Source organism: Theropithecus gelada, chromosome X, assembly GCF_003255815.1.
Source record: "Theropithecus gelada isolate Dixy chromosome X, Tgel_1.0, whole genome shotgun sequence".
NCBI classification, from domain to species: Eukaryota; Metazoa; Chordata; class Mammalia; order Primates; family Cercopithecidae; genus Theropithecus; species Theropithecus gelada.
The window spans coordinates 34119344-34142341 of NC_037689.1; the positions used below are offsets into that span (position 1 = coordinate 34119344).

A 22998-nucleotide genomic window follows, 5' to 3' on the forward strand; every position below is an offset into this window, starting at 1 on the left:
TTTCAGATATAATTATAACCAATAAGATAGAAAATTATCTCCAAAATTCCCTTGGGAAAATATGTTTATATTTTCCTGAGACCCTGTATGAGAAGATCAAGCTCACACATCCCTCCCTGAAGCTGTTAAATGTATCTTCTACATTTATCACATTAGAAGTCTTCTTCCTCAGCAATATCTTTCTGTAGCTCCCTGTTACTACTGAAAACAAATTCAGAAACCTAGCTTTAGGCTTCTAAGCCCTCATTGGTTACCTCTCTCATATGTGTGTTTATCTAGTCATCCATCCATCTATCCAAGCAACAAATATTTATTATCTAATATGTTTTGCTAGATGCTTCAAAAAACACAAATTCAAGGCTTCCTTCTCCTGTTGATGTTTTGTTCATGAAAACTTTTCTCCTGCACTTTTCATTAAATAAGCTGCTGTTCTCCCAATGGACAGCATTCAAATCAGCACCTAGACCTTCACAACATTCTCCTCAACTTATCTTTACCAGTTTCTGTATTTGAGGACCCAAGCTGAGTCTGCCATTTCTCACTATGAGATGAAATGCCTGACAGAAACAGACATGTCAGTGCTTGAGTGGGAGCCATTTTCTGTTAACAAACCACATTCCACTCCAAAGAAAGAGGCTCAAAAATTAAGAAACACAAAGCCTGTTTTTCAAGCACTTATAAGTAATGGAGCAAAAATAAATACAATAAAAAGCATGAAAAATGCACTCACAGAAAATACTTGAAGTGAAACTGATAGTTTTAAATAACTTCACTAAAGCATAAGGAGTAGGGGTCAGGAGGATTCTATCAAGAAGTTAGGTGACTGGATACTTGGGACAAATCAAAAAAGACTTCACAAGGAGGGTAGTGCGAGCAGGGTTTGGAATTGTCAGGCAACAGGATGACTTGATTTGGCAATTCCTAAAGCAGGGATGAGAATTTTAGCAAAGTCAGAAGTGCACACAAGCCCCAAATTTGCCTTGCTGGTATTTTGGCAATGGAACAAGGAGATTTGAGGACAACGAGTTTTAGATGCTCACTGTTGTACTTGCATGGAGGAGAACTCTGCAACTTGTAACTTCCCATTCTGTCTACTTTTCCATGCTCTCTCTTTATAGCACGGTTTCCCAACCTTGGCACTCTTGACAAGTGTCTCACATCATGTCTGCCAATGCTTCACAGGCCAAGCAAGTCATGTGACCAAGTGAAGGGGTCAGAAAGTTCACTCTGTTCACCATGAGGTGATGACAAAAATGTGGATATATAATGCAACTCCCAGGGAGTTAAAAATTGAGAATAATAACTCAACCTACTGCTGACCCCTAGTGCACAAATTAGCCCAGAATTGCACTGTCACTTAAAGCTGTGCCAGGCACAATTTGAGCTTCAAAACAGAGACAAGAAATTATGTAATGAAAAATTAAGACACCTATATTGTATACATCAACATTAAAAAATATTGCTATTACTGGCCATTGGTAAGCTGCAAAGATAAGTTGCCCACAAACCCTGTGTTTGCCATGATGAATCCTGAGGGTCAGTGGTGTCTGGTCAAATCTATTTGCCATCACTAATGGTGAGAAGCTAGGTTTGTGACAAGTCCAGTTTTAGCTGCACTTAAAACTACACAAGAGAACCCAGTATAAAAGCTAAGTTTGTGTAACTCAAAATTCTTAAGGCAATCATCTTGTTTTCCCTAAACCTAATGATTAAAACTTGGAAGTGCTCTTAAACAAAGACTTGTTCCAAGTAAAAATATCTTGTTGTGGGGTCAGCATGGAGCCCAAGAACTCTGGTCATGGAGCAGAGCTACGCATAGCCTCATCCTGGGGTTTTCTCTCATAGAATTTAAGAAGTACAGCTTTAGTCATCAATTATGTGAAAGCCTCTCTATGCTGGGCATCTGAGAACTGCTGGGCAGACATCAGTCTTTTCAGCTGGGTTGTTTCCAGCTGCCTCATTGAATACAAAGGCAAGTTATGAATATTGAAAGTGCCTTGAGATTAGGAACAATGTGTTAGACAGTGGAATTTTAAGAATAATTCATATTTAGCAACAAATGAGTTTGTATTGCAATCATTTGTTGACAAATATTTGTTACAAGCAAGTATAATTTTGTACATACCTATTCTACATTATGACTGTTTTGATGAGCTATCTACAAAATGTTTTTGGTACTACATTTGTTTGTAGATTTAAAAGGCCAAAAATGATCTGGAGGAACTTATAGTTTTGTTTTCTTTTTCCTATTTCCAAGTAGAAATGTTAAGAACTACACACTTGGATTCCCAGAATTCTAAAATATTTTAGGGTTCTTGCCCTAGGGAGCCCCATGAAAAGATGGAGGACTCAACCGCCTGTGGCAAGGTAGGGACAGGTGGCACGGGAAAGTGTCTCCAGGCTGTCAGCTTCCACTGTGCCCTTGCAACACCTGGCCCAGTGGAAACATGCTGGCAACACCATCATGCCCCTTGGGGACATGTATTTTAATTTTAAAACAAAGTGATGTGTATGGCATGTCCCTCAATTGGCACTTTCTGCTCCCAGGAAGAAGGAGGTCTCTGGAGTAGGCCAGAATGTTGGTTTCTATGGGGAGAGCATTCCAAAGACAGGAAATGACAGGGAAGGATAGGCCCTAAGAAACCGGAGTAGGCCAGGTATGGTGGCTCGCTCCTGTAACCCCAGTCCTTTGGGAGGCTGAGGCAGGCAGATCATGTGAGACCAGGAGTCCAGGACCAGCCTGGAAAACAGCAAGACCCTCCTCTCCACAAAAAATAAAAATAGCTAGGCATGGTGGTGCATGCTATGCCTGTGGCCCCAACTACTCGGGAGGTTGCCTGGGAGGATCACTTGCATCTAGGAGGTGGAGGCTGCAGTGAGTCATGATCACACCACTGCTCTCCAGCCTTGGTGACAGAGCGAGACCCCATCTCAAGAAAAAAGAAACCTGAGTAAAGTATGTATAGTGGGGGTAGGGGAAAATCCTTTTTGTCTTTAATGTGTCAAGAGAGAAGCAGTTTTTTTAAAAAGCACAGACATAGGATTTGAATTAGACAAACCTAGGTTGAACTGCTGGCTACATTGGCTTAATAGGTGGATGACTTTGGGCAAGTGGTCTAGAAGTTTTCTCATCTTTGAAATGGAGATAGGAATAATGACCTTGTCTACTTGTTTAGATAATTAAATGTGATAATTTATATAAAATTATGTTTAAAAAGTGCAGACTGAAAAGTCAGAAGACTTAGCTTATAAGGCTAATTTGGACACTCAACTAGCTTGGTCACATATTGAAAGTTTTGAGAATCAATTGCCTCATCTATTACAATGGAGTAGGGGAAGAGAGTCATAACGTTACCAAATGCCGTAAATGAAATCTAAGTAAGATTGTTAATAATACAGAAGTGGAAAAAGGGAAACAGTTGCAGAATTCTCCAAGGAACCCAATAAAGCATATGAAACAGAGAGTAAACTTGAAAATAAAGCATAAGCCAAATGTATGATTTTTCCCCTTTATGCCCCTTCAACATGGGACAGTGGCAGATTTAAAAGTATATTTCTATGAAGGAATTACTCTCAAGAGATAAGAGCCATCCTTTTGTGTTTGGTAAAAATTAAGGATGAGGTCCAGAAGAAAGGAATAGGAGAAGTAAAATATAAGAGCCTGGACCTATTGTGATGTAAATGAGCAACAGTCTGTATGTGTGTGTGTGTGTGTATACACAAATATACATATATGTATACACATATACACATATATATACACACATATATATTTTTTGAGACAGGGTCTCACTATGTTGCCCAGGCTGGAGTGCAGTGGCACAATCATGGCTCACTGTAGCCTTGATCTCCTAAGCTCAAGTGATCTTCCCACCTTGGCCTCCAAAGTAGCTAGTACTACAGTTGTGCCATGACTGGCTAATTTTTTTATTTTTTGTAGAGATAAGGTCCCACTGTGTTGCCCAGGCTGGTCTCAAACTCCTGGGCAATCCTCTCACCTTGGCCTCCCAAAATATTGGGATTATAGGCATGAGCCACTACACCAGGCCTATTCCTAGTTCTTTTTAAGTCTCAGGATGCAGCTATCTTTACCCTCTGGGGTGGTATCTCTACTAGGAAATGGGTCCCTCCTTTGCAGAGGTTAGGGGAGATTGATGAGATAATGTCTGCAGAGTAGCCTAATCTCCTTGGGAGATTAAGGCTCCCTCTGCAAGTGTACATTGTGATCATTATGACTATTTGTGCCTCTGTGAAATACTGCCAAAGAGAACAAGAAGAGCCTGCCAGAAAGAGAAATTTTCCTAGGGTGAGAGATGAAAAAGAAATGGAACGAAAGGTGAGATTTTAAAAAATAGGAAAAGAAAGAAAAGTAATTGCAAGAAGAAAATGAGAACAATTATATAAACAGAGATTGGATCCAAGGACACATGGCCAAAATCCCAGAATCAGAGGAAGGCTGGTGGTGGTTAAGAAGAAAAACACAACAAAACCTTTGAGAGTTAAAATGTTGAATTCTCCAGGGGTGATCAGAGAAGTTCCAGAATAGAAACTGCAGGCAGGGACTACAGAAATGAAAAGAAATGGGGGAAAAAAAAAAAAAAAAAAAAAAACAAATTTCCAATAGGTCTTTGCATTTTTGCCTCTTTTCTCTCTTAGGAGAGATTTTTCTATCCTAAACTATTGGATATCACTGGGAGAAATGCATGTGGAATATAAATAGTAATTATGAATTTCTGAGCCTATTAAAAATGTTTACATTTCTTGTACACAATGCCCTTCCTTTTCAACGTGTTCACCTGTGCTCTAGACGAAGCTACTTTCAGAGTACTCCCTCTTTTCACTAAAATGAGATTGGCCTGGACAAGGTTGTCTTGTGCATCATAGCTGATGAATTGCATGCTTTTCTGTGAATAAGGCAAATGGTCTTAATTATTTCAAGAGTCCACATCGGAAATGTTTATCACAGCAGTAGAGCTAACATAGACCGTTTGCCTGCAAATGTTGATGGATTGGACAATCGCGTTTCTATTTGCTCAAGATAGATAGAAATAATTTCATACTGTTTAAGAGTATTTTTGAGTTAAAACAAAAAGTAGCCTAAGAACAAACATAAGCTTTGGTGTGGATATTTTCCCTAATAAACTTAGCAGTTGATCAGTTTTGCACTTGTTTGTTGTGGATTTAAATTAGGATTGTGTTTTTTCTACCAGAAGCATCTTGAGATCCACAGAACAGGTAACTTGGGGTCTTGACACACTGTTAAGGAGGTAGAGAGTCAACTCAGGTAGTAATACCCAGTACCTTTGGGCCAGCCCTTCTTGCTTCCTCATTGTTGCCTGGAAGAAGAAAGGGAGGATGTGTTTCTGGAAAAGTCATTCCTGGATACTGGTTCATTGGAAGCTTCCCAGTGATGTGGCATGTGAGGCATTTACCCAACTGCTTTAGGGAGCTTGCCAGCCCTGCTGTGGCCAGCTTTTCTACTGTCAGGATTCACAGTCATCACTCCCTCTACTTCCCCACTCTCCCACCTAGGCCCCCACGCCTGCCCTTAGCTTTTCCCCTCCTAGGAAAAAATTTCCACATTTGTACCTATTTTAAGAAGTGTCCAACTAAGTCAAATACTTATTCTCCCACATCAGACCCACCCTGTAAAACATGTAAGCAAATACTTTTAGCTTACCATTTGCTGACTAGATGATGACTTTTAAGTACAATTGACCCTTGAATAACTCAGGGGTTAGGGGTGCTGACTTTCATGACTCACCAAAACTCAACTATGAATGGCCTACTGTTGACCAGAAGCCTTACTGATAACTGTAAACAGGGGGTTAACACATATTTTGTCTGTTTCATGTATTATATACCAGATTCTTACAATAAGGTAAGCTAGAGAAAAGAAAGTGTTATTGGATAATCATAAGGAAGAGAAAATTTATTTACTATTCATTAAGTAGAAGTGAATCATGATAAAATTCTGCATCCTTATCATCTTCATGTTGAATAGGTTAAGCAGAAAGAGGAAGAGGAGGGGTTGGTCTTGCTGTCTCAGGGGTGGCAGAGGCAGAACAAAATCTGTATATAAGTGGACATGTACAGTTTAACCCTATGTTGCTAAGAGCCAGCTGTGTTCACAGAGCGCTGAGGAAACTAACAAGGAAAATATAAAACAATTGTTTCACCTTGAAAGAACTGTAAACCTGATGAGGAAGAAGAGACTCATTTAACCATCCAAGTTAGATATTTACAGTCAATGAAACTGGAAGGGCTGGTAGAGACGGCCTAGTTTAACCTCCATATTAACTGTGGCTTAGGGAGATGAGCTGACTTCCTGATTTTTAATGTAGTTCTTGTGTTCATTTAACAAATATATGTGAGTGCTTACTGTGCATCAGATATGGATGTGATCCTAAATAAGATCACAAGTTCCCTGCTTAAGTCAGCTAACAGAGCCTAGAACTGATAGACAAGTCACCAGGCAAATTAACAAAAGGAATGGGGATTGTAAAGAAATCTGTGGGAAGAGCACCTAACTTTGCCCCAAGGGTATAGAAGAGCACAGTCCAATAAAACTATAACATGAACCCCATATGTTATTTTAAATTTTCTGGTAGCCATATTTTAAAAACAAAAACAAACTGAATTTTTCTTTTAATATGTTTGGCTTAACCCAGTGTGTCTAAAATATTATTTCAATATGTAATCAATTTATTAAAAATATTGAGACTTTTTATACTTTTTCTTCCTACTAAGCCTTGGAAATCTGTTGTATGTTTCAGATTTACAGCGCATCTCAATTCATACTTGCCACATTTCCAGTGTTCAGTAACTACCTGTGATGAGTGGGTACCATATTGAGCAGAGCAAATTGATAGAAAGTTTCTTGGAGGATGAACAATTAAACCAGAATAATAAGTTGTTAGTTGGCAGAATTAATGGAGAAGGGAGAGTTGGAGAAGTCTTCTAGGCCTGAGAGACCAGCAAACTGAAACACTCTAAGGTTAAAGAAGGCAGTATCTTGGAGAAAATGCATGGAATTCATTGTGGCCTCTCTTGAAGAACAGGGTGGCCATTTATAAAGATGAGGAAGTTAGGCAGAGGAGTAGATTTGGGGGAATGAACATGAGTTCCGTTTTGGATGCATTGAATTTAAGATGTCTACAGACAACCAAGTGGAGGTGTAAGATGGTAAAAACTATAGGAAGTCAGAGGTCCCACTGTGAATTGGGCTATAGCACAGAAGCTTCATAAGGGAGGTCAGCATTTTAAAGGATGGGTAGCCAATGTCATTTACTCTAGAGGGGCTGAAGGTTATATTGGGTTGGAGTTCTCAGTTTTTGCCATTCAACATGGAGAAACAGAGACAACAAAGTTAAGTATTAAAATCATCAAAAGTTTATGGATCCCAATTTAGCCTGTATCTATCATTCATACCTCATCATCTTCTATAAACAAAGTAGGAGTTCTTGTTATAGTTTCTTGTTATGCTAGAATGGCATTTGGATATAGAATGCAGACCTTTTATTAGTTTATTATATTCTAATCCTTCAGGAAATCAAGGTTCATTTTGTGTGCTTTAGGGGAATTTTATAAATTTTAGGCTGTTATTAGGAAAGATCATTCATCAAATGCAGAAGTTTTACTGTATAATTTTGTGAACCCATGGTGAAGTCAAGTAAATTAATTTTAACCATCACACTTAGTCATTTTTAACCAAGTTGTTTCTAAGTTTTTAAAACACCCTCTAAATTTATGTACAAACTTCTGATATAGAATCTAGGTATGGAAAAAATTAAAAATTTTAGATTTTTTTTTTTACTGGGGGAAATCAAATGAAAGACAATGCTATATCCTTAAGTATTAACTTTAAGTAAATTTAACATTTCTTCTGTGAAGTTAACAACTAGTAGAACATGTACGGGCTTACGGGACTCATGATTGCAAAAGAATGGAATTTGTAGGGCTGGTATAATGATAGTAAGTGAATGAAATGCTGAGCATTAGAATATACAATGGATGAATATGATCATCCATTGTAAAGGAAAGGATTTGATTCAGTCTCCCTTCTAGAGGTAATGACAGAAGATATATCTTTTTATTCCATTCTTTAAAAGTTACAAATATAAAGAAGGATATTTTTAAAGAAAGAAAAAAATTAATTGCTTACAAAATGCAATTACTGCCTCTTTTTCCTGCTGGGTCTTTAGAGCCCAGCTAAGACTGTAAAATACCAGATGAATGGGTTTGCTGGAGCAGAAGGAGAAATACACAGCCCATAAACCAGCATGCCAATGGCTGTGCCATTGGGTTGTATACATTGGAAAGGGCAGAGACTGTGCTCTTTATGTCTGCTGCAGCTTGGAAGTAAAGATTCACCAAGGATTGGTTGTGCTAATATCAAGTATTTTATGGCTGCAATTCATTATGGAGTCTCTTGCAAAACCCTGTCAAACAAAATGGCTGTCACAGCCACTTTTGTTTTGCTGCCAAAAGGACCATTTGGTTTCCGCTCATTTAGTTACAGGTATAATCAGATGTTTGCTTATTGCTCTCAGTAATTTCACCGTCCTCAATATGATGGCTTCAGTTATGCCCTAGAAAAACCTCTAGAGTTCAGTATGATTCAACCCTGTTTATTGAGCTCCAAGTTTAGACAAATCCCTATACTGGTGGCACATGACTTAACTCAAATGAGTAAGGAGGCTCAGAACCTCATAAGATAACTAGTATAACTTATAACACAGTAAATGAAGCCACATGGAGTTGTGCAAATGGTGACCCTGGAGATCAATCAGTCAGTCAATTAATTTCTCTACCTACCTATGTATGTATCTATAGTTGACTGTAATATAAGATGCAATTGAAGTGCTGTGAGGCAGGTACTTACTACTCGACAGCAGAGGTTGGCAAACTTCTGTAAAGGTCCAGATGGTAAATATTTTAGGCTTTGCAAGCCATACAATCTCTGTCACACTGCTCAATTCTGCTGTTTTTGTGTAAAAGCAGCCATAGATGATACTTAAACAAGTGGACACTGGGCCAAGGCCGCCAGATGTAGTTTGCTGGACACTGATGTGGAGAGTGGAGGGAGGAGATGCCATTATTGGATGTGAGAGTCAAGCCTTTGTGAGGGAAGTAGTACAAGAAATGGTTCTAACAGGATGTGTAGTATTTCTGTAGGAATAGCTATTTTCAATCTAGCTTATTCTTGGTTGTTCTCAAATTATTGTGTATATAATAGTTTTCTGTCATCAACTTTTGTACATGTTCTTCAAATAGTGGGGGCAAGTGATCATTTTGCATTCCTACTGAGTTTAGGTGAGTTCCAAGATATGACATAAGCTCAATGAATCTTTTTGGAGAAGAATAAGGTAGGGGCTTCAGTGGAAGTTTCCCAGAGGTTTCTATCTGATTTGCTAAAGAACCAAAGTCATAACCAAAGATTAAGGACAAGCCATGTCTTCTGTATTGTATGTGGAGTTGTGGATGCTGATAGACCTTAAATAAATGCTTAACCCAGGAGTTTGCACAGAGAAGGGAATCCTAGACTACAAGGGAGGCTCTCTGTTAATGTTAGAAGGAAATAAATTAGAGCTTCATTTAATTGGTGGTCACCATGCTCGTGTATAGAAATCTGAGATCAAGACCAGGAGTTTGAGACCAGCCTGGCCAACATTGCAAAACCCCATCTCTACTAAAAATACAAAAATTAGCCAGGCATGGTGGCATGCACCTGTAATCCCAGCTACTTAGGAGACTGAGGCATGAGAATCACTTGAACCCAGGAGGTGGAGGTTGCAGTGAACCAAGATGGCACCACTGCACTCCAACCTGGGTAACAGAGGGAGATTCTCTCTCAAAATAAAATAAAAAAAAATCTGAGATGACTATTGATGTGAAGTGCAGGTTTTGTTCAGGAGATATATTTACATATTTTGTTTTGTGTTACTATCTATTGTCAAACCAGTGCTCATTAACTCTTTTGCCTTGACCTGGGTCTCCCAAGATCAGTATCAGGTAATGAATGGGTGCCAACTTCCATCTTGGCAAATCCCTGCCAGGACAGGGAGCCCCAGGTTGAAATCTCCAGCAGGGATAGTTAACATCCTGTTTCAGGAATGTGTAAGGGGCTGGCAGAGATTTGCCAGGATGGAAGTCAGCATCCACTCCTTACCTGACACTGACCTTGGGAGACTATGCTCAGACTGTGCTCCCTGAGCCAGCAGCTTCAATACCACCTGGGAGCCCATTAAAAATGCTGAATCCTGAGCCCCACTATAGGCCTACAGAAACAGAACCTGCATTTTAACAACATGCTCGGGTGATTCTTACACATGCTAAAGTTGGAGAGGCCCTGCTATAAGGGGCACTTTTCATTATGAAAGGCTTTTCTGCACTTTTCTAATAAATGTAACTGCTAGCTGCTAAAATCTCCTTCCTGGAAACATTCACACTTGCAGACACATTATCATTGTCAGCTGGAGGAGGAGATTTTGAGAACTTGTCCAATAAAAACTTAGCAAGTCATACATGGTTACAATATAGCTCTTTCCCACAACTTGTAACTCCGTGCTCTTTGTAAATAAATGTCTTCCTTACTGTGGAAATCATTATTCCATGATATAGAAATATTGAGAGCTTATTGTCTTCCTAGTGTTTTCAGCTCATTTCCTCTCTATAACACATCTTAGGAAAATATATGATGGTGTTTGTCCTGATTCATAAAATGATTATGTTTGGACATAAAAAGGTAGCAGGGCTCACTTGAGCCTATTATGTGGGTTAGGGCAAGGAATTTCTGGATCTTTCTCTGTGTTCAGTCATAACATGCCTATCATTGGAGCAGATGGATTGAAAAACTATCAATGAACTCCAAATGGAAGCTAAGAAAGATGGATGAAAACTAAGAAACCCTAATATGGTTACTAACAGCATCACTTACCTTGCTATAGTTTTTTTTATTAGAAATGTCATAATAAATATAATTGTTCTCAAAATTGTTATGGAAATATGAGACCAGAATGGGAAAGTATGAAAGTTACAAAAGAATGTGGGCCTTCTCTTTCACCTCCAGAGTTTGAGGTAAGCACCAGCTCTTAGAGATTTTCTAAAGACATAAACTATAAATCTGTTTTCCCTATATGCAGCAAGGAGGCATGATGGTCATATTTTCAGCTCATACTCAACACTACCTCTTCCTCTCTCTCTACTTTGTATTAGGTTGTTCATTCCTTTCATGGCGGGGACTTGTCATCTGTGTCTGTCACAGTTCTACTCATAAAATTGTGCTCAATAAAAGGGCTTCTGTATGAAAAAAACAAAAAATAAATAAGTGCAGAGTGATATTGGACGGGAAGTATCTGCAAATTGGCTTCCATCACTACTGGAAAGTCCCCACATTATCCTTATTTATATCTTTTCTCCCTACAATGTTTGCAGTTGTTTACAGACAAAAGAAAGAAAAGAAGAGAAGGAGAAAGAGAAGGAGAAAGAGAAAGAGAAAGAGTAGGGAGGTCCTGAGTGACAAATATCTATTTTCAAGTGTATACGTTTGTATCCCCTATGAGGCTTGGTGTACTTTCTATTCTTACACATTTTTGATGACCTTGGAGATGTACAGATATTGAGAAATCTAGTGAAATGATATATTTTCCTTTAACATCTAAGCTGGGAGTATTAAAAAGAATCATTTCAATTTCTACACTTAACTTCAAGCACACATTTGTTCCTTCTATATTAATAGTTTCAGAAAATTATGGGACACCATGGAACTGCATGATGAATTCAGGGTTGGGATGGGGAGAGACAACAGTCATGTAAATAAATGCAGGAACAAAGCTGTGGATCTCTTCATTAAACAGCTCTAAATGAAAAGCCACCAGAAATCTTCCTAGAATTCGATAAAAATAAAGTACACTAGGTTTATGTGTTTTGTTTATATTATAAATAACCCATTAAAAATATTGCAAATGCACTCTAACTCTGGGGAAGGAAGCCAGACAACACATTTTAGCACCAGTGCATTTAGGTGTGCCTAAGTGGGCTGTAACTTTCCATCTTACCTTCTTAATTATATCAGCAGGTTTACTACAAACACCTGTTCTTTAGGGTTTCTAATTCAGCAGTAAAAAAAGGGTCTCCGGCCGGGCGCAGTGGCTCAAGCCTGTAATCCCAGCACTTTGGGAGGCCGAGACGGGCGGATCACGAGGTCAGGAGATCGAGACCATCCTGGCTAACACGGTGAAACCCCGTCTCTACTAAAACTACAAAAACTTAGCCGGGCGTGGCAGCGGGCGCCTGTAGTCCCAGCTACTCGGGAGGCTGAGGCAGGAGAATGGCGTGAACCCGGGAGGCAGAGCTTGCAGTGAGCTGAGATCCGGCCACTGCACTCCAGCCTGGGTGACAGAGCGAGACTCCGTCTCAAAAAAAAAAAAAAAAAAAAGGGGTCTCCAGCAGACACCGAGATAGCAAGCCAAACTCAAACATGTTTTTGATAGAAAATAGGCAATTTAGCTTGGAAAACTACCAGCATTTGGTAGTTTAAAAAATGTGAGTAAGGCTAAAACAATGGTGGACATTATTAGACATCATACCGCTTGATAGTAAAGCTGTCTTACAACATCACATTTGCAAACCTTTTAAATATCAGCTTGTGATACTGTTTCCACAAGCCCCAAAGAATCTTGATTTGAATTTTGGAAAGCAGCCACTAGAGTGAGTTTTTCCATTATTGTTTTGGACTGCCAGCATATTGCATATTTGAAATACCATTCATCCAAACAGTGGCCCTATTTACAAGACAAGATCAATGGTTTAGAGATTTAAAACTCCCCATAAATATTCAGGTATGTAATGTGTTGAACTATAATGTTCTATCTTTGGGTCAAATGCTATGGAAAATAGAAATTTTTTTTTCATTTTCCCTGAGTGGTGAACTGTTACTTCGGTGAAAAAAAAGTTTTGCACAATTTGTGTATCAGAGTCTCTTCCAGTCCTGTTGAAGATTATGGTCTGTGAGAAAGAAACCTGGTTAGTCAATAAAGGTGAACATTTTGGAGCTTGAAGGGACTTTTGACATCATGTAGTCTAGCCCCTTCATTCTAAAAATAAGAAAATAGAAGGGCAGAAAAATAAATGACTTTCTCAAGGTGACACTATAAATCAGAGGTCAGCAAACCATGGCTCGAAGGCCACATATGGACTTGTTTTTGTAAATGAAGTTTTGTTGGAACACAGCCACGTCCATTAGTTTCCATATTGTCTATGGCTACTTTTGATACAAGGGTGGAGTTGAATAGTTGGTACAAAGAGCCTATGACTCATGAATCTGAAAGTATTTACTATCTGGCTGTTTACAGAAATTTGCTGATCCCTGCTATCAATGGTAGACTTAGAACTTAGCCTCCTCAGAATAGTTTTTAGGAAATATTTAGGTTTTCTTACTCAGAAAAAAATTAAGAACTTAATGGAATGGGAGATAACTGTTAAATAGATATACTTTTAGGATTCTAAAAGTTTTTAGGCAAAGTCAAGAAGATTAAGTAAACTACAGTCTAGACAAATAGTTTATATGTTAACCCATAAAAATTCAAAAATAATTGAAATACATGTGCATGTCCCCCAAAAACAGTGAGAATATAGTCTTCACAATGAATAGCTAAATCGGAAAATGTTTGAATATTTCATATACATGTTCAAGGGAAGCCAGTTGGATTTGGCTAAGCTTAGTGAGTAGCAGTATTAGGTTATGAGTCATCCATAAATAAGTGAAATGTGAAGATGAATGTTATCTCTTAAAATGATGAGTGTTTGCAAAAGTGTTTTAACAACACATTTGAAAATTAGATTAGGCCATTTGGCAGATTCAACAATGCTGTGTTTCATTAACTCTGTAATCACTGTCAAATTCTATGACATGATGCATTTGGTGGGTCCTGAGAGCAATATACAGGTTCCATATTACAGCCAAAGGCAATAGACTGGGTCCTAAATGAAGCAGGAAAAAGCATTTAATGATTGGTATGGGTTAAATAGTTGTCTGTGTGGGATAATTTGAGGAATGTAAGGAAGATTTCCTTCTCTCCTGAATTTCTCAGCATGAAACTCCTGAGAAGTTTCAATTAAAACTCAGGATTCAGGGGACAACCCAGAGCCAGGACAACGTCCAGACTGGGTGAGCCATGATGCCTGCCTTCCTCAACAATGTTATAAGTCCCATAAGTGTCCAGGAAAGCAAGCACCCTATCTGCTTGTCACAGCTCTAGTCCTACAAAAGGACTGACACAAGAGTCCTCAATGAAACGTTTTGAGTGAGTGAATGAGCAAATGTAATGTCATGAGTGCACTGGATGCTTGAAACAGAGAAATAGAGCTCTCAGACTACATTCTATCCCACACAGCAGGAACTGTGTAGTATAGGGTTGCTATATCCAGTACGAGACTGACCACAGAACCTTGCAAAATTTACCTCTCATAGTTCTGGGGCCAAACTCACCCTTTTATAACAAACCACTCCCACAATAACAGCATGAATTCATGCATGAGGGTGGAGCCCTCATGACCTAATCATGTCTTAAAGGTACCACCACCTCCCAATACCACGGGATTGGGGATAAAGTTTCCAACATGTGAACTTTGGGGGGCACACTCAAACCATTGTAGATGCTAGGCTAGAAGAAAAAAGTCTAAGTTAGGTGATCATTGGTGTTTATTTTACATGTCAATAACTCTGATTTTGTCTATTCTCTTCACTGATGCATTCCAAGCACCTAGAACGGCATGTGGTACAAACTAAGCATTCAATCAATATTTGTTATATGCATTAAAGAATGTGTGCAAGTAATAATGATAGCAGCTTTTGATCACCTATGTCATACAGTCCTTACAGCAATTCAACAGGATGGTTGGTATTAGTCCTAGTTTTCAGAAGAGAAAGTTGATGTTTGGACAGGGATAAGGAACCTGGTTAAGCTCACACAGATGCTATGAGGTGGCATTAGTGTTCAAATGCAGCTTTGTCTGAACCTAGACTCTGTGATTTGGCCTTTTTTTCTGCTTTATTCTTCCCTGATTTTACACAAATAGTAGCAGGTTGTACATCTTTCTGCATATTGATTTTTTTATTTTAATGTATCTTCAGAGTCTTCCCAAATCAGTACATAAAGAATTTCCTCATTTCTTCTTTTTACAGCTGCATAGTATTCCTTTGTGTCTTTGTGCCATGTTTTATTTAATCTATCCTATACTGATGGACACTTAGGTCAAAGTGTATGCTCACTTTCAGTTTGAATAGAGGTTGCTAATTGCCCTCTATCAGGGATTGTCAAAATGCACTCTGGGCAATATATGGCAAAGCGTTTCCCTGCAGCCACACCAGCACTGTTATGTTTTCACACCTTCAGTACTTCCTTTCTACAGTTTCTCCAGTGATTCCACCAAGAATCCACATGGAATCATAACCGTTTTCTAGTTTCATTTGTTGAAAATAAAATCTTAAGTATGAAAGTAATATATGTTCACTATAGAAAATAAAAATACACAAAATTTAAATACACAGTATAAAATACACAAAATTTAAATACGCAAGAATTTAAAAAACCACCTCAATCTCACAACCCAGAGATAACCACAGTGTACCCATTCTTCCAGACTGTTTTTCTTTGCCTATGCACACAGATTTTTTTTACAAGGTGGATCACATGGTGCACACCCTTTTTGTAACCAGCTTTGTTCATTTAACTACATCCTATGGCAGTCAGTCTTCATCTACAACTTTGGTTTAATGTCTGAATGGTATTCCATTATGGATGAGCTGACATAGTAGCAAACAACCCCTCTTGTCGAGCTGTTCTAAGGATTAAAAAGAATCTGTGAAAGTGCCCAGAATAGTACCTATCTGACAGCAGTTATTAAACAAATGGCATTTCAACACACATGAACTCTTGCCCACTCAAAGGCAGAGAACTACAATTTTAATCCTAACATGCTGTGCCAGTATCATCATGTAGCTTGGATTCATTTATTAATTCAATTCCCATTTGAACACCTATCATGTGCCTGGCACTAGTCTGAGTAATACTGATAGAAAGGTAAGGACATTGTCCATCCCCTCAAGGGGGAGTGCCCAGCCTACCACCTGGCATCATATGCTTGGAAAGTATAATAACAGCTACAAACTCCTGAACAGATACAACAGCATTCTAGCAGAAGGAGCTCAAGACTTGACCTGTCGACGGTGCCCACATTTAGCTCTGTAGTGCCTCTCTGAGCAATGAATCTTAGTCATTCTACATGCTATCTCCTCAACAATATCATGCTATTATATTGTCCTTATAACTGTCCTTCCACATTTACAGAGTTGGAGAATTCAGTGAACTAAGAGATGCAAATGCACAGTACAAAATTCAAATGTCCAATTGGAGGCAGGGCTGCATCTAACTTTAATGGCAACCCCAGCATGTGATGTTTGGTGACTCTATAGATACATGGCCTCAGACCTTGAAGACATCTGGATTCTGTCACTGGATTGTTCACAAACTGAGGCTGAACTTTGTATGTAGAAACTTTTGGAAAAAGACCAGTTAACCCAGATTTAATTATCCTAGTAATTCTCCCTGATACCTAATTAGGAAACATAACTAACTCAGCAAGCTGTGAGAGGCTTGTGCTGAAACTCATAGATGTATAACTACATAATTAATTTTATTGTGTGGGTTGGTAAATCATGTAATGAATCAGATGAAAATAGTCAGAAAAGCATTTAAATTTTGTTGTTAAAATACACAGTCAAATGTCTTTTACCATAGTGAAACTCTTGATTAATAATACATTTCTTCTTGATTAAAATGATTTTGTAATGAATATATTTTTGAGTATCTGCTTTCATGAGGCTTGGCATTAATATTTAAAGTAGTTTTTAACTGCCTGCTTTTCCCCCTTTACTATATTTTCCTGTCCTCCTTGTCATAACAAAAGTGACATCTTAAAAATAGTTGGTGGGATGATTTTTACTTCTATCTATGGGGCTTTGAAGTTATTTTCAGACTATTAATGTAGCTTTCCTCACATGTACCTGTGCCAAAACCTGCTAATAAGGAACAGTAGAATGAAAAGCTGTTACCTGTTGTATGAGATCAAAATACTTTGACTACTGTACTGAAGCTTGATTTAATGGAGAAAGTTATGTTCTGAGGGAGAAGAGAAAGCAGCCTAATTCAGGACATATCTGTGTGTCTACAGCACAAATAAATGGGAAGAAAAGACCTGGTTAGCCAGTTCCTTACTGATTCATGGGGGCAAGAAACTGTACAGGACAGTTTCTCCCTGAGAGTCATGCCAGGGACCCTCTACTAACCCCAATGGGACATATCAAGCTGGGCACAAAAGAAACATGGCTGTCTTCAAAACTTGGAGCTTGTTAAATTAATCTAGAACCATCTATTATCATTCATTTTCCTCACACCTCTCCACTTCCTTACCTTAACCCACATTGCATGTAAACCCGAAACATACCTTGAATACCATCTGCTTGCAAATGTAAAATACTATATTAGGATACCTTGAGGTATCTGCAGGGTTTGGGGTTCTATAATCCAACCACCATTTACAGCAAGCTAAACGAGAATGCTATACAACCTTGGGTTAGTCTGAAAATAATCTTTGTGAGTCCAAAGAGATAAGAATGATAAAATTCTGGATCATGTTTTATTTTGTTAGACCTGTATACTATCATGCAATGTCACTGATGGATGACCAAATGCATAGAGCTTTAGCTTTGGTTTTCCCATATCTGAAATGAAGATAATGCATTCCTCAACACCAAGTCTCAAAAGATGCAGCTTAATCCTGGTTACCTGTCCAAAATATGACCAGATACATAAGAAAGCTGATAAGTTGTTATCACACTTATTTGTAGCATGTTGTAAGTAACATAGAGTTTGGAGCAGGAAGTCTCAGGTCTCAGTCCTGGGTATTCTTCTAACAGGTTGTATAACCCTAGCAGGAGTTTGGCCTAGGGTAAGGTTGGGGTGGGCTCTAGTCTCCTCCCCCATTTCCATGCCTAATACCATTGATGTAAGACACAGTGCCTGCTGAAGGATGCAGCCTCTCTTTAAAGTAGATTGCTGTCCCTATTAGGCTAGTTATACACTCTTTCTGTGTCTCAGTTTCTTCATCTTTGAAAGGGAAATAATAATGCAGGCACCTGTTGCATGCTGAGGCAGGCCTGTGAGTATCCTAAGCAGGTATATCCTTAGAAATGCTCCATGCTACTCTTATTACTATGACCATTACTGCTTACAACACAATGTACCATTTGATGAGACTATTATAAATGGGTCAAGCATTGTACTTTAGGGCTTTATGTATCTCATTTATCTGCATAACATTGCTGTGAGCTAGTTGTTATTGTTTCCATTTTACACATAAAACTAAAACCCAGAAAAGCCAGCCCATTAAGTGGCAAACCTGGGATTTGAACTCTTTCCCTCTGATATAAAGATATGTTGTATTTATCACTATTAGACTGTAAGCAGAAACCTTGAGAATGCTTGGTTTTATGTTTTATTCAACTAAAGTACATTGAAAACCTACTATATACAAGGTACTATGCTAAGAATTGTGTATTAATTACATTATCTTCTTATAACAGTCCTATGAGCTAAGCAGGGTTTTTCATCTTGGCTCTATTGCCGTTTTGGCCAGATAGTTCTATCTTTTGAGGGGCTCTCCTGTGTATTGCAGGATGCTTAGCAATATACCTCGTCTCCTCTTCCCCTCAGTTGTGACCACCCAAAATCTCCAGATATTGCTAAATATCCCTTGGGGGCAAAATCACCCCGAATGAAAAACAGTGAGTTAAAATAATCCTACTTTACAGGTGATGAAAATAAGGTACAGAGAGTTTAGAGTAAATTGCACAGGGTCACAAATCCAGTAAGTGGCAGAATTTGAATCTGGCTCAGGACCTTGGAACCTGACCTCACATTCCTTTTCCCCTGTGGCATCCCTTTATCGGACACTGCCATGTTTCTAAGGAAACTCAAATACCAAAGAGGCCTTCAGGTGTCTCCTGAAAGCCTGACTTCTCCTAGGGTGAGCTGGCCATCAAGATTTTGTCCAGGACTTAGAGGCATGCACACAGGAGGAAACCATGGGTTGCTTCCACTAATGGTTGCAATACAAATAGTTCCACAACTTTGTCTGTACCATTCATAGCTGCTCTCATTTCCTATCAAGTATGAATATATTTTTTGTCCAGGAAGGTTTCAATCTGTTGCAAACAATAGATGGGTAAAGCATAAAGTTGCAAACCAGTTCAGTCAGTCGCTGGGAGTTTCTGAAGTGACTTAAATAGCCCTGCCAATGTAGGTCGCTATTTTTAAGGCTGAGCTAAGTGTTTGAAAGTGGTTCACACAGCCATGCTCTCAGATAGAAGTCACAGGACATCAGAATTGCAAGAACTCCCAAGGCCTTGCCTGAGACCCGTGGAAATGGACACTGTGCACCCAGGATCACACAGCTGGGATTTCTGATAAAAACAAAACAAAACAAAACAAAAACAAAAAACAAAGAAAAAAAAACTTTGATGTTTCCTTCTGCCTTGAGAATGGCTGAACTCATCACCTTCTGATATTCTGGGAAGGTGTGACTGCTTGGTTAAACCCCTTCTTGCCCTGCTCTTGCCAGAATGGAGAAGAATAGATGATGAGCCTTTCACTGTTTTTCTGTTCTGAGGATGGATTAAAGCCATTTATACTTGCACAACCACCCAAAGTCCTATATTATAGTTATTTAGCAAACACTTTATAGCACATACTGAGTGCTTTACAAAACCTACTTAATATTCTCCCAATGGGTCCTATTGTCATCATTTTACCAAGGAGTAACTGGAATTGAGGGGGTTAGAGAGATGAAGTAACTTGTTCAAGGTCGTGGAAAATAAACGGCAGAGCCTGGATTGAAGAGTCTGGTTCTAACCCAGTGTTTCTCAAACTTGAGTGGGCATCAGCATTGTGTGGAAGCTTGTTAAACACAGATTGCTGGGTCACCCCCATCACCCCAGAGTTTTGGATTCAGTAGGTCTTGGGTGGTGCCCCAAAATTTACATCTCAAATTCCCAGGTGAAGCCGCTATTGCTGGTCCTGGGACTATACTTCTCAAACTCTCTGCTCCAGCATATCTCCTCTTGATCACCACACCCTTTCTCTCCTACCTTATCAGCTAATTTAAAAAAAAAAAAAGAAGAAGAAGAGTTACTTGGAGCAGTGGGTCGCCACTTTGGCTGACCTGGGTAGTATAAAATACCAATGCCTAGGCCCTATCCCCAGATATTCCGACTTCAATGGCTTGGCTTGGCTTTGGTTCCAAGCATCTGTGGTTTACAAGTTCCTCCACGGGGGATTCCAATGTGCAGTAAGGCATCACATTGGAAACCACTGATTTGGGTGATGCCTCATAAACTTTCCAGGGTTTGTAAATTACATGGGGATCTCAAGAAAATGCAGATTCTGCATTTCTAACAAACCATGAGGTAGTACCCATGCTACCAGATCTCAGCCTAAGCTTGGGGTAGCAAACACTAGTATTTCCCAAACCCAAGATTGCCAGTTAAAAAATACAGAATGCCTCCTTCAATTTAAATTTTCAATAAATAATAACATTACTTTTTGGTATAAGTATATCCTATATATTTCAATAAAATTATACTAACATTCATACTAAAGATTATTCATTGTTTATTTGAAATTCAATTTAAGTGGGTATTTTTGACTTTGCTTTTTTGCTAAATCTGGCAACCTTACCTGAAGACAAGAATCATCTGAATTGTTTCAATGCATTTACGCCTATTCATGGATTTCTTGTTCTATTCCAGACCTGCTGAATCATAATCATCATTTCTGGGACCTGGTAATCTGTATATTTAACAAGTGCTGCCAGGTGCTTCTTTTCAGCTCAATTTGGGAAGTACATAAAACCCTGGATTATGACTGCCTGAAATCCTCATACTGGCCGTTGTCAGGGCTGGACTTGTAGTCATCACACTGCATAGGAGCCAGAGCCAAATCCCTCTGCAATTACGACCTGTGTCGTTAACTTTTCTCAAGGTTTTTATGGATAAATACTTACAAAGGGTGTTTTTTTCCTTCCACTTGCACTTTTTATTTGCTAAATCATACTAAGGCCTTTCAGATCCATGTATTTTTTTGTCAACACATTAACAGACATGTAGCCATATTTGATCTTAATTATTCAATTATTTGTTTTGTATCAGGGGATGCTCCTTGAGCTAGAGTCACTTGATTTGCATTTGTAGAGTTTTCCAGTATTGGCACTTCATTTGGTATTTTATGACAAGAGGCTTTATTTGAAAATATCTTGATAAATGGTTGTTAGCTGCTCCTGAACATACTGTACAGGACAACGTAGTTTATAATAAAATTCAAGCTTCCTCCAACTCATTATTATAATGCTGTATTTTACATGTAAATTATATTAGGAAGCCTGTGTCTTTCCTTTAGTGATTAAGATTTCATGGAGGGGAAGAAGAATGGAAAGAAAAGGAAAAGGGAAAGGGAAAGGAAAGGAAAGGAAAGACAGTTTGTTTTTAATAAGCCTCCTCTGGGGAAGATAAACTTTCTGATACCGTACATAATTGAGTAAGCCAGAATAAATTGTTGCATTCTCTACATAGGCCTCTTTTCACTCACAAGGATATTCTTTGTGCCATCTCTAACTGTACTATTGCTTTTGGAAACGTTTTTAATAATAGAATAGACTGTGTTCATACCTGTAAGAACTTGTTTTCCTGATACCACCTTACAAAGCATTCCAAATGCTTTCTCTACTAGTGTAGAGAAATTGGTGGGGTTTTCTTGGGGTTTTTGTGTGTGTGTGTGTGTGTTTTTAATAGTACCTCAGGGTAGCAAATTCATGTGTTCTCTCACTGCAGGGAAGCAGCACATTTAAAAAACAAAAACAAAAACAAAAACCACCAGAGGAAATTGCCACTGCTGACTTTTGCACAAAGAGGAACAAAATGCTTCCCATGTCTTTTAGTAGTCAATGGGCCACAAATAATCCTATGGTGGCATTCTACATTTACCAGACCAGTATTAAATTTGTGAACACTTTTTCCAACAAAAACAAACTGTTCCTACATCCTTTATAAAGGCTGTAGGAAAACGGAAAGGAAGTTAAGGAAAAGTAATGGAGGTGGTTAAAATTATGCAAAATAGTTCATCTGCGGAAAACATGCAGGAAATAGGCTTGTTTCACTTGAGAGGTGCTGGAAGGGCTGGGCTGGGCTGGGCTGGAGAGGGATGAGTTGCCCAGTATCCTGGGGAATTGAAAGTCTGAAAGGCCGAGACCCCTGCTTTGGATGTTTGCTGCGGGAGAGCCACCACATGAGGTTGTTTAGGGTGCACCTAGTGTGAGAGTTCCCAGCTGTGTTAGCCCCTGCCACACTCACTAGCCTGAGCGGGCACCAGGCTGGGGGAAGGGTGCCTGCTCTGTGGTCATCTGACCGCAGGGGGTGCTGTTTCCTCTTTGCAAAGGGCTCACAGGTAGCTGAGACTGTGAGTTCCTGAAAGCATCATCACTGCTCCCTGCCACCAGCTTCGGTGGTGCCAGCCTGGGATTTGGAACCACCCAAAGGCTTTTACAGGCTATGCAGTGAGTAACTTCATCTGGAGTGAAAGGACCAAGTGATGAGGGATGTTGAGCCATCCTAAAATGGCATCGTTTACTTCCTTCCAAAGTATGGTTAAGGTCTGAGGAAGTCTTGGGCATTCATGAGGGCAAGGAGGAATTTCTGCAGGTCCTGGACTGAGGAGGCTTAGCCAGGATTCAGTAATGCTTCAGAAACTGGGCTCAGGCCTCTGGTTAGACTGTGACTACAAGGCTACCCATTGCTATTGCTTGTCACGTGGAGTTACTTCCTCTTTCTTCTTGATGTTGGAAAGGCAGGCACCTAGAAAATTCTCCAGAACCTACCCTTTCATT

The 22998-nt window shown here is 39.1% G+C and overlaps 1 protein-coding gene across 3 annotated transcripts in view; it reads left to right on the forward strand.

The window, feature by feature from the left end:
* FRMPD4 (FERM and PDZ domain containing 4) overlaps positions 1–22998 on the forward strand; it is an 869452-nt gene that overhangs the window by 631319 nt on the left and 215135 nt on the right. The gene's annotated exons all lie outside the window — the stretch shown is intronic.